Below are 15,471 nucleotides of genomic sequence, written 5' to 3'. Positions count from 1 at the left end.
CAGAGTAACACAGACATGACACAGAGATTGAGAGAGACCCCAAAGGGAGACTGGAGGACCTGGATTTCCACTCAGCCCTCCCAGGAATCCGTGGCGGGGTTCCTCCTGGCTAAGCTCTGGCCGGAGCCGCAGAGGGGCGGCGCTTGTTTTGTCTAGCTGGTCGGGAGCTGGGTTAGGCTTTCTGCTGTCACTGGAAGTCTTCCCTTCCACCCAAAATGCTCGGGTGGCAGAGTCTCTGGAGAAACATCCTGGCGGCCTGTGAGGTTTGTGGCCTCTCTGTTGGTTGTGCCTCAGATCTCCACACAACACCCTCCCCCCCAACGCCCACCACGCCATCTCATACAATCCAAAGGCCGTGAGCAACTCACCAACGCCTTCATGAAGGAGAGCCCAAGTGGCCCTCACATCCCCAGCAGGAAGAACTACCGAACCCAGGAGACAGTCCACATCCCCCTTAACCTGCCCTCCTGCCACCACCCAAGGCCCCCACCCCTGCCCACAGCCACTAAAAAAGGGAAAGGGAAAGAGTGTCTCCGGGCCAGGTGGCAGGTTACAGAAGCCATTTCTTACCTATGGGAGAAGAAGCCACCCGGCCACTAGGAATTCTGTCTGCTGCTAACACTACTAGTCTTGGAACTTGCTGGACTTTGGACAAAGATTGATTTAAAAGCTGATGTATTTAACAGGGACGTGTGGTCTGAGTTCAAGTGACCTCTGTCCTGCTCCCTGCCAGCTGGAAACCCTCAAGATCCCTCAGCCAAAAGCAGCCCTGCCCCCAGGCCAGCCGAACAATGTGGGGAGCAGGAAGGTGCCTGTGCTCCGGTCAGGACAGCAAAAAGGGGGAGAGTAGGGGTGGGAAAGGCAGCTGGGGAGGAGGTGCCTCTGCCTTTCCAGTTCTATCCAGTGTACAGCGGACTGGGTCACACCCAACTGATCCCCAATCCCACTAGGAACCCCACTGCCCCTAGTCCAGGGTCAGGGTCAGAGTCGGGGCTCCTCACCAGCCACCTTCCACACTGAGGCCATCCTGGGAGCAGGGCCCTGCAACTCCTACCCAGAAAGCCACCAGCAGGCCAATAAAGCCCCCGCGTACCTGTCCTGCCCCCCACCGCCCTGAGGGCTCGCGCTTGCCTGCTCACACAGGTCAGCAGCAAGGCCCAGCGTCCCTGTTTCTTTATTCTTTACTGCTCCCCCCACCTCTCCCAGAGGCTGTCTGTTCTCCAACTACTGATACCTGTCTTCCTCTTCACACACTCTGCAGGCTCTCAGGAAGGCAGCCGAGTCGGGCCGTTTTCACAAGTTCCCCTGTGGGCTGGTGCGGCTGAAAAGGCCGCCAGCCTCCGCCAGGGCAGCAGCTGACCTCTATCAACCACGCCCACACAAACCATCCTCACCTGGATTCTCAGCCCACACTCCTAATCCAGGGCAGGAGACTGCTCCCAGCAGGGAGGCCAGCCCCAGGCTGTGGACTGGGTGGCCTCATCCCTCCTCCACTTTAGGAAGACTAGCCGTTTGTCTTCCCTGGGTCTCAGCGTGGCCCTCAACCCACGTGTGACCTAAGCCAGGGGATAAGAGTTTGGACTGACCAACGTCAGAGCCTCCTCATCGTATCCAACTAACTGCCTTCCATCTTCGGGCTGTGTTCTCTTGACCTCAAACGTAACTTTCAAAGCATTAGGGTGGACTAGGGCGCTGTATATTTAGGCTCAGAACACCTGAGTTCAAATTCTGACTTCCAATCTCCAGATGTTTGAGCCGGACTAATTATCTTTCTTACACTGTTGTGGGTGGAACACAGGACCTCCCCACACACGATATCAAGTTTTAATATCATACCTACAAGTGAGTCTGACGTGATTAATGCAAGAGCAAGTCCTTCACTGATTATATAGATCTAGTAGATTTATCTCTTCTGGGCTCCCTTCAGCCCTCATCACGTGACATGATATTCATCTTCTAGATAAGAAAGCTTAGATTCATCTGTTTACTAATCCTACCCAGGATCATCTGACCAGGAGGACCTGGACTCCGCCCCTGTCTGCTTAGAGGAGGCCTCTGCAGCTGCAATAAAGCCTCCTGGGGTTAGGAGAAGAAGCCTCCTGGGGTTAGGAGAAGCCTCCTGCCGCCTTCCCGCCCCGGCCTTCTCCAGCTGTGTTTGAGAAGGGGCTGATAAACCGATAAGCCGCGCAAGCTCTTCTAGAAGGTTTCTCCATTGTTAGGGAGACAAAGTTGGGATTTCCTGGCTCACTTCCAACTTCAATATTCGGGGAACCTAAATCTGTTGGGGGTTTTGTTTGTTGTTTGTTTTTCAAGACAGGGTTTCACTGTGTAGCCCTGGCTGTCCTGGAACTCACTCTGTAGACCAGGCTAGCCTTGAACTCACAGAGATCCCCCTGTCTCTGCCTCCTGAGTGCTGGGACTAAAGGCGTGCACCATCACAGCCCGGCTAAATCTCCTGGGTTTTCACACACACACACACACACACACACACACACGCACGCACGCACGCACACACGCACGCACGCACACACGCACATGCACACGCACGCACACACTCACACTCTCACACTCACACACCCCACACACTGCCCTTGAGGATGTGCAGCATAAGCTCTGGTTTGTCTACAGAGTCCTGCAGGTCAGAAGCTGTGAGCACAGGCTGTAGCATAGGGCGTAGGGTGGTTTTGCTTCTCAAAACCCGAGCCATGGAACCAAAGGCCAACTTACTGTGCTCGGCTAATTCTCTTATCCCTGAGCCACAGCCAGCCCTGGCTTTGGCATCAAGAAGATGCGACATTGAATCCTAAATATGTGGTTACTGGTTTCTTTTCTTTGGTTGGTTTGTTCTCTGGAGCTGGAGACTTTTTATCTTTGGTCAGGCCACACCTGTCTGCCCCACTGAGAGGTAAAGAAACAATCTACAATCTGTGTTAATTGCTTACCTTGGTGTTTCCATTAAGGAAAGAATTCATGTCAGGTCCACCTCAGCCGAGACGCCTCCACTCTCCACCCCTCACCCAAGACGGGGGATTTTGCCAGAGAAATTTCTTTTTCTTCCCAGAATCTGGGCTGAGAGAGCCACTTTCTTGTAGCCTCCTGATCTCTCTATCCCTGCTCCATTTTGTCCACAAACTCGAAATGTTCCAACACACTCAAGTATTGTGTTATTTGATTCCTTTCTCCCTCCTACCAGAATATCAATTCCTCGAGGACAGAGAATTGTGTTTTCTTTTAGATTTTTTTAAAATTATTTATTTGTATGGGTGTTTTGTCTGCGTGTGTGTCTGTGCGCCATGCATATCAGGTGCCCAGGGAATCTAGAAGAGGACCCCAAGTCCCCTGAAACTGTCTGGAATTATAGACAGTTGTGAACCACCATGGGGGTGCTGGGAATTGAACCCGGGTCCTCTGGAAGAGCAGCCAATGCTCTTACTGAGCCATCTCTCCAGCTCCTAAGATTTATATTCTTCTCTCTTTGTCCCAAATGCCTGGAATATAATGTAACAGGGCCCCAGACCTCAGCACAACCGACTCCGTGATGGAAGTGCCATTCAGGCTGTAGAACTCAGCAGGTAGACAGCACCACCTGCCAAAACTAAAACAAAGCCTAATCCATCAAAGTCCATAGTTCTGGGAAAGTCTCTGAATGTTCTAACCTTGCTTTTTAGCTTCTGTAGTTCCGCTTCTGGCTAACTGTTCTTGTTAACTGAAGTATGCCACAAGGTTTTTGTGCAGCTCACCCTGAGAAAGGTTCAGTGCTACCCTGGGATCCCAGACACCCAGCGGAGTCGCCCACCGGCTAATAAAGACATTCTATTGGCTTAGACCCCTGTCTGAGCAGTCTTCTCTGGTGGATACCCCACAACAAGACTACCATATACTAAGATTTCAAGTAAATACGAATGAAACGCTAAATTAATCTTGCCAATAAAATTGGTTTATCCCCCTCACATGACATTGTAGACTTGAGACTTCAGCTCTCTGCAGAGTCTCGGGTTCTAGGTTCGTTGCCCAGTATCACTTTGGTTTCTTATCTTTCTCGTCATTTCTGGAATCCACAGAGTTTCCTTTAACAAAGTTCAACTATCAATTTGGAAAAAAATATTTTATTTATTTTGTCCAGTATTTTCTATGGACTTAGAGGGGAGGTTGTTAAGACTATTCTAGAACTAAACATTATCCTATCACTTTAGACTTACTTTTCTTATTATTGTTCTTCTAGAGGACCCGGATTCAATTCCCAGCACCCACATGGCAGCTCACAACTGTCTATGACTCTGGTTCCAGGGGATCTGACACCCCTGGCAAAACACCAATGCACACAAACTAAATTTTTTTTAAAAAAATCCAGCTTTTCATCTGTAAAATATGTATAATATTGATAGCCTCAGAGGACTGACCAGAGGCTTAAGAAGACTTTTATAAGATTTTAAATTTTAAGATTTTCCTTTTGCACACAGTGCAGTGCCCACAGAGAGCAGAAGAGGGCAGAGTTACAGGTGGTTGTAAGACACCCACCCCACCAATCCCCCTCACCCTGTCTCCATTTGGGTACAAGGAACCAAACTCCAGTCTCCTGCAAGAGCAGGACACGTTCTTGACAACTGAGCCATCTCTCCAGCTTCCAAGAAGACTTTTATAGCCATCCAGATGTAGTAAATGTTCAGGGCATAATGCTACCTCTCATGTTGCAAGAATCCGTCCTCTTACTTCTGAGTGCACAGTTTCAACATTCATGAAAATGAGTGGCTAGACGTACAAGGTGGTGACTCAGGACTTCCCGGGGTGTTTGGGGCACTATGAATGACACTCTGCCTGCTGGTAGCTCAGTATCCTGTACAGCTGGTCAGAAACACAAAGTTAAAAACACCTCCCTCTAGTTCCTAACAGTTCCCTCGCCGAGTCACATGCAGAGATTGGTAGTAGCTGTGCAGGGCATTAAGGTAGGCAAGTGAAGCTCTCAAGGCTGGAGCATCTGTCCTGCGGCCAGATCCCCTGAAGCAGGGGACTGATATCAGTATCAGTCCCCCAAAAGCAGGGACTGATACTCTGGTATACTTAGAAAGCTACAAAATATCGTTCAGCTAGAAGTGCATGAATAACATGGACTTTAATTTTCTCCAGATCTCTCAGATAGATTATAGATAGATAGATAGATAGATGATAGATAGATAGATAGATAGATAGATAGATAGATAGATAGATAGATAGATGTTGGCATTTCCAGTGAAATTTCCCTCATTTGTTGGTAGAAGCTAGATAACTAGTCTTAGAGATAAAAATAAGCCTAAGGAAGGGAGCCATTGAGATGGCTCAGGGGTAAAGGCAGTTGCTATTCAAGCCTGATGACCAGAGTTCAATCCCTGAAACCCAGAAAAAGGTGGAAAGAGAGAAACAACTCCACCAGTGTCCTGTGTGTGTGTGTGTGTGTGTGTGTGTGTGTGTGTGTGTGTGTGTTCACTCGAGTGTATGTGCACACACACACAGACATAACATTGTTTTTTAAATGTCAATACTAAGGAAGGAGTTTCTGTGTCTGGATATCAAAACCATGCAGGCAAATGAATAAATTAGAGCGGCATAAACTAGAAAGCCCCCAAACAGATCTAAACATACACAAATAGTTGATTCATGACAAAAAAAAAAATAAAGACAAAAAAGCTAGGTATTTTTCATACAGAAACGTGTACATTTTATTTCTTTCAATCAAATATGTGTGAGATTCAGCTTGCTATGTGTACTTCACTTTCGTTTTAATATTAATATTTAATACTATTATAACATCCCATTTAGACAGTATCTGATGGGCAGAGTGTTGCAGGCTGCCTGACCAGTGGTTAGGATGCTCATCTGATTTCTGGGATGCAGCTGAGATTCAGGTTCCTCGGCTGTGTGATGGTTTCCTGCGGCTGAGGACTGTCTTTTTTCTTCTTTTTTCTGAATATGTATTTGCCCATGAGGTTAGGAAAGAAATTTAGGCTTTTGTTTGTTTGGTTTTTGTTTTTTGAGACAGGGTCTCTCTATGTAGTCCTGGCCATCCTGGAACTCACACTGTAGACCAGGCTGGCCTCAGTCTCACAGAGATCAACCTTCCTCTGCCTCCCTAGTGCTGGAATTAAAGGCGTGTGCCATCATGCCTACTAGCAATACTTTTTTTTTTTTTTCAGATTTATTTTGTTAATTTTAATTTGTATGTTTGTGTGTGTAGGTTTGTGTATGTGGGTGAAGGTGCTTGAAGAGACCAGAAGAAGGTATCGGATCCCCTGGAGCTGGGATAAGGGGTCATGAGCCCCCTGGTATGGGTGCTGGGGAATTGAACTCAGGTTCTCTGAAAGAGGACTACATGTTCTTTGAGGGCTCTTTTTTTTGGGAGGGGGGGTTTAGTTTGGGTTTTCCAAGATAGGGTTTTTCTGTGTAGCCCTGGATGTTCTGGAACTCCCCTTCTGCAGACCAGGCTAACCTGAAACTCAGAAAACCATCTGGCTCTGCCTCCGGAGCGCTGGGATTAAAGGCGTGTGCCACCACACCCAGTTAATAGTACATTAACCTCTGAGACAGCTCTTCAGCCCCAGGCAGCAAGTTTCAAACATCTTAGAGTCCACTGGAGTAACAGAAGACGCTTTCCAGGCTTCCTGTGGCCGTGCTGGGGCTTCATCGGGACATCGCTATGCTTTGTTCTAAAGTGGAAAGGACCTGTGTTGGCAATTCTGTAACAAATGCCTGGCAAACGGGAGTGCTTAATGAGGTCCTTTGACTTCCTGACCTCACTTTTTTAAATTGCTTTTTAAAATAACATAGAACAGCGTGTAGTGACATTTGAGTGTACAGGTCAGTGACATTATGTACTTCCTCACTGTTGGTTAGCCATCATCACCACTCATTTCCATGGAGCTGTTATTTTCCCAAGCTGAAGCTCTGGGCCTCTGAACCAGCTCTCCATTTCTCTCCCCCACCCCTTGCCACCTGTCTTTGTCTCTCACTGTGGCTGCTCTAGGTTCTTCTTACAGCAGAATAGGGTCACCCTGACCTTTCGAAATGTGATGTTCTCAGGGTTCATCCTAATAATCGTCAGGATTTCTTCCTGAACTGTAGCCCACCCCACCATATGCATACACTGAGTTCCTCCCCCAGCCAGCCAGCAGTGAGCAGTTTGCTTTTGGGCATCTAAGCCCTGCTCCCCATTCTTGTAAACCTTTGATTGCATTCACTCACCTTTACTTCATTGTGTGTATGTGTGAGCACATGCAGAAGACTATGGTGATATTTTAATTGTATTGAAATGTGATTTTATTTGTATGTTAATAAATAAAGTTGCCTGGGGGTCAGAAATAATAGCAAACCATAGCAGAAACTGGGCAGTGGTGGCGCACGCCTTTAATCCCAGCTCTTGGGAGGCAGAGCTAGGCAGATCTCTGTGTGTTCAAGGATACAGCCAGTATGGAGACACATGCCTTTAATCTCAATACCAACCTTAGAAGACCTGGAGGTCTGTACAGACGGGCAGTGATGAGGAGGTCATGTAGTTGGGTTTAGAACCAATGAGAAGGAAGAATAGAAAGTCATTAAAAAGCACAAACACACAGGAAGTAGTTCTCTTGCGGAGAGGTAGGACAGCAGCGGCAGTGAAGGGTAAGGTTTTTAATCTCAGCTCTTAGCTATTGCTCTGACCTCTTGGCTTTCATCTCTGAATCGGCACTGTGTTTAAAAGACAGTTATATCTACATTTGGCGCCCAACATGGGGCAAGTGCTGTGGGATGGTCTGTATGTCAAATGTGTTGCTCTGATTGGTCAATAAATAAAACATTGATTGGCCAGTGGCCAGGCAGGAAGTATAGGCGAGACTAACAGAGAGGAGAATTGAGAGAACAGGAAGGCAAAGGGAGTCACTGCCAGCTGCCGCCATGACAAGCAGTATGTGAAGATGCGGGTAAGTCACGAGCCACATGGCAAGGTATAGATTTATAGAAATGGATTAATTTAAGATGTAAGAACTAGATAGCTAGAAGCCTGAGCCATTAGGCCAAACAGTTTAAATAATTTAAGCGTCTGTGTGTTTATAAGTGGGCTGTCGAACTGCCAGGGCTTGGCAGGACCTGGAGAGAAAACTCTCAGGTACAGAAGACAACTTTTGGGAGGTGATTCTCTTCTTCCATCATGTGGGACCAATGGACCCAGTTCAGGTGGTCAGTCTTGATGATAAGGGCCTTTCCCTGAGCTGGCCCTGATTTCCATTTTTCTTTTTTGGGTATATGCTCAGAAGTGGCAATGCTGGATCATATGTTTAATTTTTTTAAGGAACCTGTGGTTGGATGTAATTGGCCCCCATAAGCTCATTAGGAGTGGTACCAGTAGAAGGTGTGGACTTATTGGAGGAAGTGTGTCACCGTGGAGGTGGGCTTTGAGGTCTCCTATATGTTCAAGCCATGCCCAGTGTCTCAGACCACATCCGGTTGCCTGTGGGTCAAGATGTATTAACTCTCAGCTCCTTCTCCAGCACCGTGTCTGTCTGCACGCCACCATGTCACACCATGACAATAATGGACTAAACCCCTGAAAATGCAAACCACCCCAATTAAATGTTTTTCCTTTTTAAGAGTGGCCGTGATCATGGTGTCTCTTCACAGCCATAGAAGCCCTCACTAAGACAGAACCATCAGACTGTTTTCTTCTTTAATTACTTGTTGCATGTACTTATGTGAGTGTGTGCACAGGTGCATGTGTGTGGAGGCCAGAGGACAGCTTACGGGCGTCAGCTTCTTCCTTCTGTTCTGTGGGTCCTGGTACAGAGCTCAAGCACCTTCACCCACTGAGCCATCCCATCAAGCCCATGCCGTTTTCTGTAATGGCCCATACCATTGTGCTTTCTCACCAGCAGCACACAAAGGCCCCAGGTTCTCCACAGCCTCCTAAACACTTCACCTGACTCGTTGGCTTGTTTGTTATTGTAACAACCATCATCCTAATGGGGGAGAACGGCTCATTTGCATCTCCCTAATGATGGGCGCCGGTAAGCATTATTTCTCCATACGCTTACTAGCCTTTACACACCTTCCAAACAGAAACAGCTCTTCAAGGCCCTCCCCCACTTTTAAAAAGCTGTTCTTTCCATCGATGTTGAGATGCCTCAGCTTTCTGACTATGAAACAAAGACCCAGAGAGACCGAGTGACTTAACCAAGGACACCCCAAGAAGGCCTGCGCCTTTGCATCTACGGCCGATGTTCTTTTCTCTCTACAGGTCGCCTAGCCACAGGGGACCTGAGGGACCCCAATTGTTACTTCAACCTTTACTCACATTACTCTACCTTTTTAGTAGCTCATTAACTCACTCCAACCCTGGCATCTTAGACCCTGCTGTCCTATGTCGCTGTCCTGAGTCAACTTTATGACTGTCTCCTCCAACACCTCTGGAAACTGTCCACGCGGGCTGCATACCTTTAGAGGAATTTATGAGGCCCGGGTCCAGATGCAGAACGGAGATAAATGTTTTACAGCTGTGTGGATAGATAGGTGGCTTGTGGGACAAGGCCCCCCATCTTTGCAGCGGTATGCATTGAGGCCCCACGTGGTTGCTGATCAGAATTTTCTAGTTTTTAGATGAGGCAGGTTTCAGGCCAGAGGAGGCCTGAGAACCCCTGAAGAGCTATGAGTTGGTAAAACTCGTAAGTCGGCTATGAAAGATTTTTTTTCTTTACTTTTATAAAAGTGGGTGTTTTGTCAGCAAGTATGTCTGTGCACTGTAGATGTCTGGCCCAGAGGCCAGAAGGTGGTGTTGAACCCCATGGGACTGGAATATAGACAGTTTGAGCCACCCTGTGGGTGCTGGCAATCAAACTCTGGTCTTCTAGAAGAGCAGCCAGTGCTCTTAATTGCTGAACTATCTCTCCAGCCCCATGCAGAATATTTTCATAGCCATTCCCTCCCCCTTCCCCCAGCTGAGAGGTCAGAATACAGTCTGCTTCTACCAAAGGTAAGCTGGTACCAAGCAACAGTATAGCGCTGTTCTAGGCTCTTGAACATACCAACGTCACACTTCGGGGATGTCGGGTTTCGGGGTCTCTGCTGGCTTTTCTGAGGGACACAGAGACAGTGAGTGGCCTGGATTCCGTCTTACAGACCCAGCTTCTCATGAGCTCCTACAGCAGTGGTTCCCAACTTTCCTACTGCAGGACCCTTTAATACAGCTCCTCGTGTTGTGGCGACCCCCCCAACCATAAAATTATTTTTGTTGCTACTTCATAACTGTAACTTTGCTACTGTTATGGACTGTAATGTAAATATCTGATACGTGACCTCTGTGAAAAGGTCATTTGACCCCAAGGGGGTCATGACCCACAGGTTGAGAACCACTGCCCCAAAGGGGGGCAGGCTAGGTAGGGACAAGAGACCAGCAAGAAAAGTACTGCGATGCGAGACTGGGACCACCCCACCCAGAGGCAAAGGGTTTGTGAGAAAGAACAGGAACCAGTGGCCCACCTCTGGCATGACTTCAAAGAAGCCTTCCCTCAAAGTATGGCCTCCATGAGAGCTCCCAGCACCCCTGGCATTACAGAGAGCAAGCTAACTGTGCCTGTTCTCTTTGGTGCGCTTAGAATCCTAACCTGCCAGAGTAAGAATGTGACACCCCACACCTGTAACCTCAGCCGCTCAGGAGGTGAAAGCAAGATTTCCAGCTCAGGGCCTGTCTGGATCACATAGAAGGTTTAAGACCAGCCTGGGCGATGTGGGGAAGACCTTGTTTCTAATCAGCCTGTCAGTCAATCAAAGCTCTGGGGGTATCATTCAGCAGCAGAGCACCTGCCTAGCATGCATGAGGTTCTCTCTCCAGCACCATAGACCGAAATACAGTAGATTAAAAAAATAGTTCTACTATCCTAGGAAAAAACTAGCTCTTACTTCCACTGGGCCCCCAGAGGGCGCCCTTTCTTGGAGCCTGTCAGGATGAGGATGCTCAGTCTGGTCTGGTAAGGAGGGTGGCACACAGCCTCTGCACCAGCCATGGAGGTTCTGCCTCTCACCCTCACAGGGAACCCTTGGGGGAATATTGACTTTCCTCTCACACGGATCGCACTGGAATGTCCTGGAGAATAAAATAATAAATCCTGAATCCAAGGTATTCGTCATCAAGAAGGCTTGGGACTCCTGGTTTGTGAGAAGTTGAGGACATGTGAATCCACCAAGTCCAGTAGGCCGGTTTCCCCCAACTTCTTTGAGGATAGAGTTTGGAAGGAGCCTGAGAAAGGACCCGAAAGGATTCACAGCGTAGGCTGGACGAGGCTCAGGGGGCGATGAGCAGATGTGGGTGGATGATCTTACATGTTCTTACCTTGGTATGAGGAAAGAGTGCGGCCCTGAGTTGGAGAAGGCACGTCTCTATCCTTATTACAGAATAAGCCTTTGTAATAGCAAGGGCTTGGGAGTCCACTGGTCAGGCGGAACTTTGGCTGTGGCCATTTCTGTCACCAGGCTGAGACACTGTGGAAAACTTCAAGTGACCCTGAGGAATTCAGTGTGTGGAGGGTGGGGGTGGGGCCAGGGTGGGGGCTGGTGGGGTGATAGCTGAGCTACTGAGCCAGCCTCCCTCAGGCTGGCCTCCCTTCAGTGGGAGGCCTGATTAGAATGGGACCTGGTACCCTCTATGTCCAGGAGGAGAGCACAGACTGTCCAGGACACCACAGTATCAGGCAGATGGTCTGCCTTCTAGCTTAAAAGGACTTGAGACCCAAATTCTCTTTTTTTAAAGATTTATTTATTTATTATGTATACAGTATTCTGTCTGCATGTGTCCCTTCAGGCCAGAAGAGAGCACCAGATCTCATTACAGGTGGTTGTGAGCCACCATGTGGTTGCTGGGAATTGAACTCAAGACCTCTAGAAGAACAGCCAGTGCTCTTAACCTCTGAGCCATCTCTCCAGCCCAAGACCCAAATTCTTGGTGAACCATTCAGTCCAGACTAGAGAGCAGAAGCAAGGCTGAAACATTCTCAAGACCTGCTGCTGTCAGCCTGCTACGCAAATCCCTGTCCCTACCATCCTTGTCCCTAGGGTAACACAGTCCTGGCCCCTCCTTGTCTTTCATTACCAAGGACTCTGGGCCGCAGGCCAACAGAGAGGGGGGGGGGTGAGGACGACATTCCTGCTCTGCTTTGATGCAAGCGCCCTCTGGCCCCGAGGACTGGTTTCCTTCCAGAAAGCTCCTGGCTGTGCCGGGGTAGCAGGTCACCCTTTTCTATGGAAAAAGTTACGTTTCCTGACAGCCCCCCTGGAGCCAGGAGACTCCTCTGTGCCCCTCTGCCCAGTCAGTCCATGCGCTTCCTCATTCACTGCTCATCTCCATCAAAGCAGCACAGAGTGGTGGGAACCCTGCCTTGCTCAGTCCAACACCACACACACACACACACACACACACACACCTACACACGCACACACGCACGTACGCACGCACACAAGCACGCACGCACGCACCCGCGCGCGCACACTGAGCCCTTCATGGAGTCAGCCAAGGGAGCCTGGAGGGGAAGCAAGGCTGAACAGCAGCATTACTCCCCACGTGCAGGCTCTAGCATCTTCGCTGTCCACAAGACTGAGGTGGTCCAGTGAAGTGTGGAGACTGACTTTGGGATCCTTGGGAGCAGTGGCAAAAGAAGACGGGAGGCAGGCGTGAGCTCCTGCAGTTGCGAGGGAGCACGGCAGTCCGGAGTCCGTCCACAGGAGAGTTACCAGCGGAAGGAGACATTAAAACCGCGCTGCCGCCGCCGCCGGGCTGTGCCTGCGGCTCACGGGCAGAACACAGCCCTGTGCACAAGGCTAGAGGTTCAGTGCCCAGCGCTGGAGGGAACAAAGCCGCAAGAAGTCATCCAAAGAACTAGGGATCTTTAACCTCCAAAGGAGAAACGTTAGGGAGAATAATGAAGTTCTCACTTGGTTTGTTTTGGGTTTGTTTCACTGTATAGCCCAAGGCTGGCCTCAAACTCAAGATCCTCTTGAATCCACTTGGATAGTCTCAGTGCTAAAATTACAGGCATGTGCCTAGGTTGAGAATAATTAACTTTCTTCAGAGACTTGACAGGCTCTAAAGTCAACAATGAAATGAAGTAATCATAACGGGCAACACCCACTGAAGACTCACCCTGTTGAGGACCCATGCTTTGCCTCAGTGATCTAAATATCAACTGTTATCCCAAGTCTAAAGGTAAGGGAAATTCAGAAAACTTGGATGACCTGCCCCAAATCATACAGTAAAGAGAACATCTTGCCATCAAATAAAACCTCCGGGACTAGGAACACATTACGTGTTGTTGAGTCATTGGCCAAAGGGGCCCCATGGAAACTCCCCAACACCACAGGCTATGGCCGAGCCTGTCAATTGCTCTCCCCGGCCTGATAGTAAGACTCTGTTGCTGAAGACAACACTTGCTTATGACCTTGAACATGGAGAAGTCCAGCTGGTACCTAACTAGACGCTTCACCCCTGGTGACGAGTATTCATGGTACTGGAAAGTACCCTGCACGCTCCTGGAGGGGAAAGGTGATCCTCAGGATCACCCAGCTACAAACCCTGCCACCGACACCAGTGACCTGCCTGCAAGATACACCAGTGCAGTAGTGGCGTGTGTTATGGGAGAAACCAATCTTTTAAAAATTGACTTGAGGCCCGCTCCATGAGATGGAATGGCTAAAGTGACCAAGAGCCTGCGACGACACAGGTCATGGGCAAGGAGGAAAAACCTACTACTACTATTCCCTTAAAAGATAATGACTCCCACTGGCATACTGTTACACCCGGAGATCAGTGCCTTACTCAGCCCTCATCAGAGAAGCTTCCTCCTGCAGGAGACGGGGATTAACACAGAGACCCGCAACTGGACAATGTGCAGGAGAGAGTGAGAGACTTTGGAGCACTCGGTCCTAAACCGGATGTCTTCATCAAAGCCCTCCCCTCAGGGTCAGGGAACTGTACGGAAGAGGAGGCAGAATGATTGTAAGAGCCAGAGGTGACAGATGGCACCAAGGCAGCAGTGTCTCCCAGAGACATCAAGACTGTGGCAGCCGCACAACCCGCACAGGCTCCAGCCAGCCGAGGTCCCAGCCCTGGGCGGGGAAGCAGACACACACCCACACACACCCTCATACACATAAAATAAAAATAAATAAATCCTTTAAAAATAATATAAATAGAGGGCCAAAGATATGCATCTCCAAGCAGTCCCATCAAAGTGTGGTTCTGCCCACCATTGATGCATCCCTGTCTGGGCTTCGGTCGTGTCCCATAAGGTGGTCTGACAAGTTATCAGAAGCCTGTGGAATCTTCTGGGAGATCGATCTCTCCCTCAGGCGGGGCTACTTCTTTTGGCTCCATTGCTTCCATAGCCTGATAGTCTCCTTGAGAGCCGGTGTCTCTTTAGAGCCTCTTCACGTCTGACAGACCCATCACAGCGGCAGCAGCTGGGGACACAGGAAAACAGCTGCTTGTGCACCCAGAGGATAGACGCTGCATTGGCTGTAGAGAAGGTCTCACGTGTGCCGAGGGGTACAGTGAGGCGGATCGTCCTGTTGGCTAAGAAGTTCATTCGATGAGTTCTTAATGCTGTAGACATATAAGCCGTCAGGCAGAGACCAGCATCGTCTGGGTTGTGAGGAGAATTCAGTCCTCCCTGCTGTCATGGAGGGACAGACAGCCTGCTAGGGACACTGATGGACATTCAGGCTAGTGAGCAGAGTGAGGACCTTTCTCTATAGGTCTCAAAGGGGTTCTTTAGCATGAGTCTGAGGTCAGGCTATAAGAGAAGGGTATTCCAGAGAAGGAAGGTGTAACTCCTGGGATGTGGGGGAAGTATAGAGGGGGGCACTCTAGTGGAAGTGTATCCATTATACAGGTGTGTGTGTGTGTGTGTGTGTGTGTGTGTGAGAGAGAGAGAGAGAGAGAGAGAGAGAGAGAGAGAGAGAGAGAGAGAGAGAGAGAGCATGATGTCAGGGGGTGTGTTACTGACTCATAGACAGGAGGCTCTTCTGTAGGGTAACTGTCTCTCTATAGCAGCAGGGACCCCAGAATCCACGTGAGAATAAAGGGCTGTAATCTGAGCCACAGGTCTGGGACTCTGTTTCAGGATCACAGTCAGCTCTCAGTGAGCTGCTCCTCAGTGGCTGTGAGATTCTAGGTGAGTGCCAACTGATTAGTATAAATCTAAGGCCAGGACAACTATGCTCTTCCGTTCCTGTTATTATTGTTGTTTTGAGGAAGGGTCAAAGTCCAGACTGGCTTTGAACTCCTGATCCTCTTCCAGTGCTGGGGTTTCAGATCTGTGCCACCTAATTTATGCCATGTCTGGATCAAACCCGGGGCTTTGGGCATGATAGACAAGCTCTCAACAGCAATATGAAGTTCCCAGAAAGCAGCCATCCCTACCTTAAAACTGAAACCTACGCAAGGCCGACTGAAGGAATTTCAGTGATTATGTAGAGTTTGGGATG

At 49.0% G+C, this 15,471-nt stretch overlaps 1 protein-coding gene across 1 annotated transcript in view; it reads right to left on the bottom strand.

The window, feature by feature from the left end:
• Positions 1 to 392, bottom strand: part of Pdzk1 (PDZ domain containing 1) — a 31,038-nt gene extending 30,646 nt beyond the window's left edge. Inside the window, 1 exon segment of the mRNA XM_028854087.2 lies at positions 369 to 392. The gene's annotated coding sequence lies outside the window, so the exon portion shown is untranslated.
• Between the last annotated feature and the right edge of the window lie 15,079 nt (positions 393 to 15,471).

Source organism: Peromyscus leucopus, chromosome 6 (genome assembly GCF_004664715.2).
Source record: "Peromyscus leucopus breed LL Stock chromosome 6, UCI_PerLeu_2.1, whole genome shotgun sequence".
NCBI classification, from domain to species: Eukaryota; Metazoa; Chordata; class Mammalia; order Rodentia; family Cricetidae; genus Peromyscus; species Peromyscus leucopus.
Note: the sequence above shows the minus strand (reverse complement) of the source record. Positions and strands in the feature narration are given on the sequence as shown.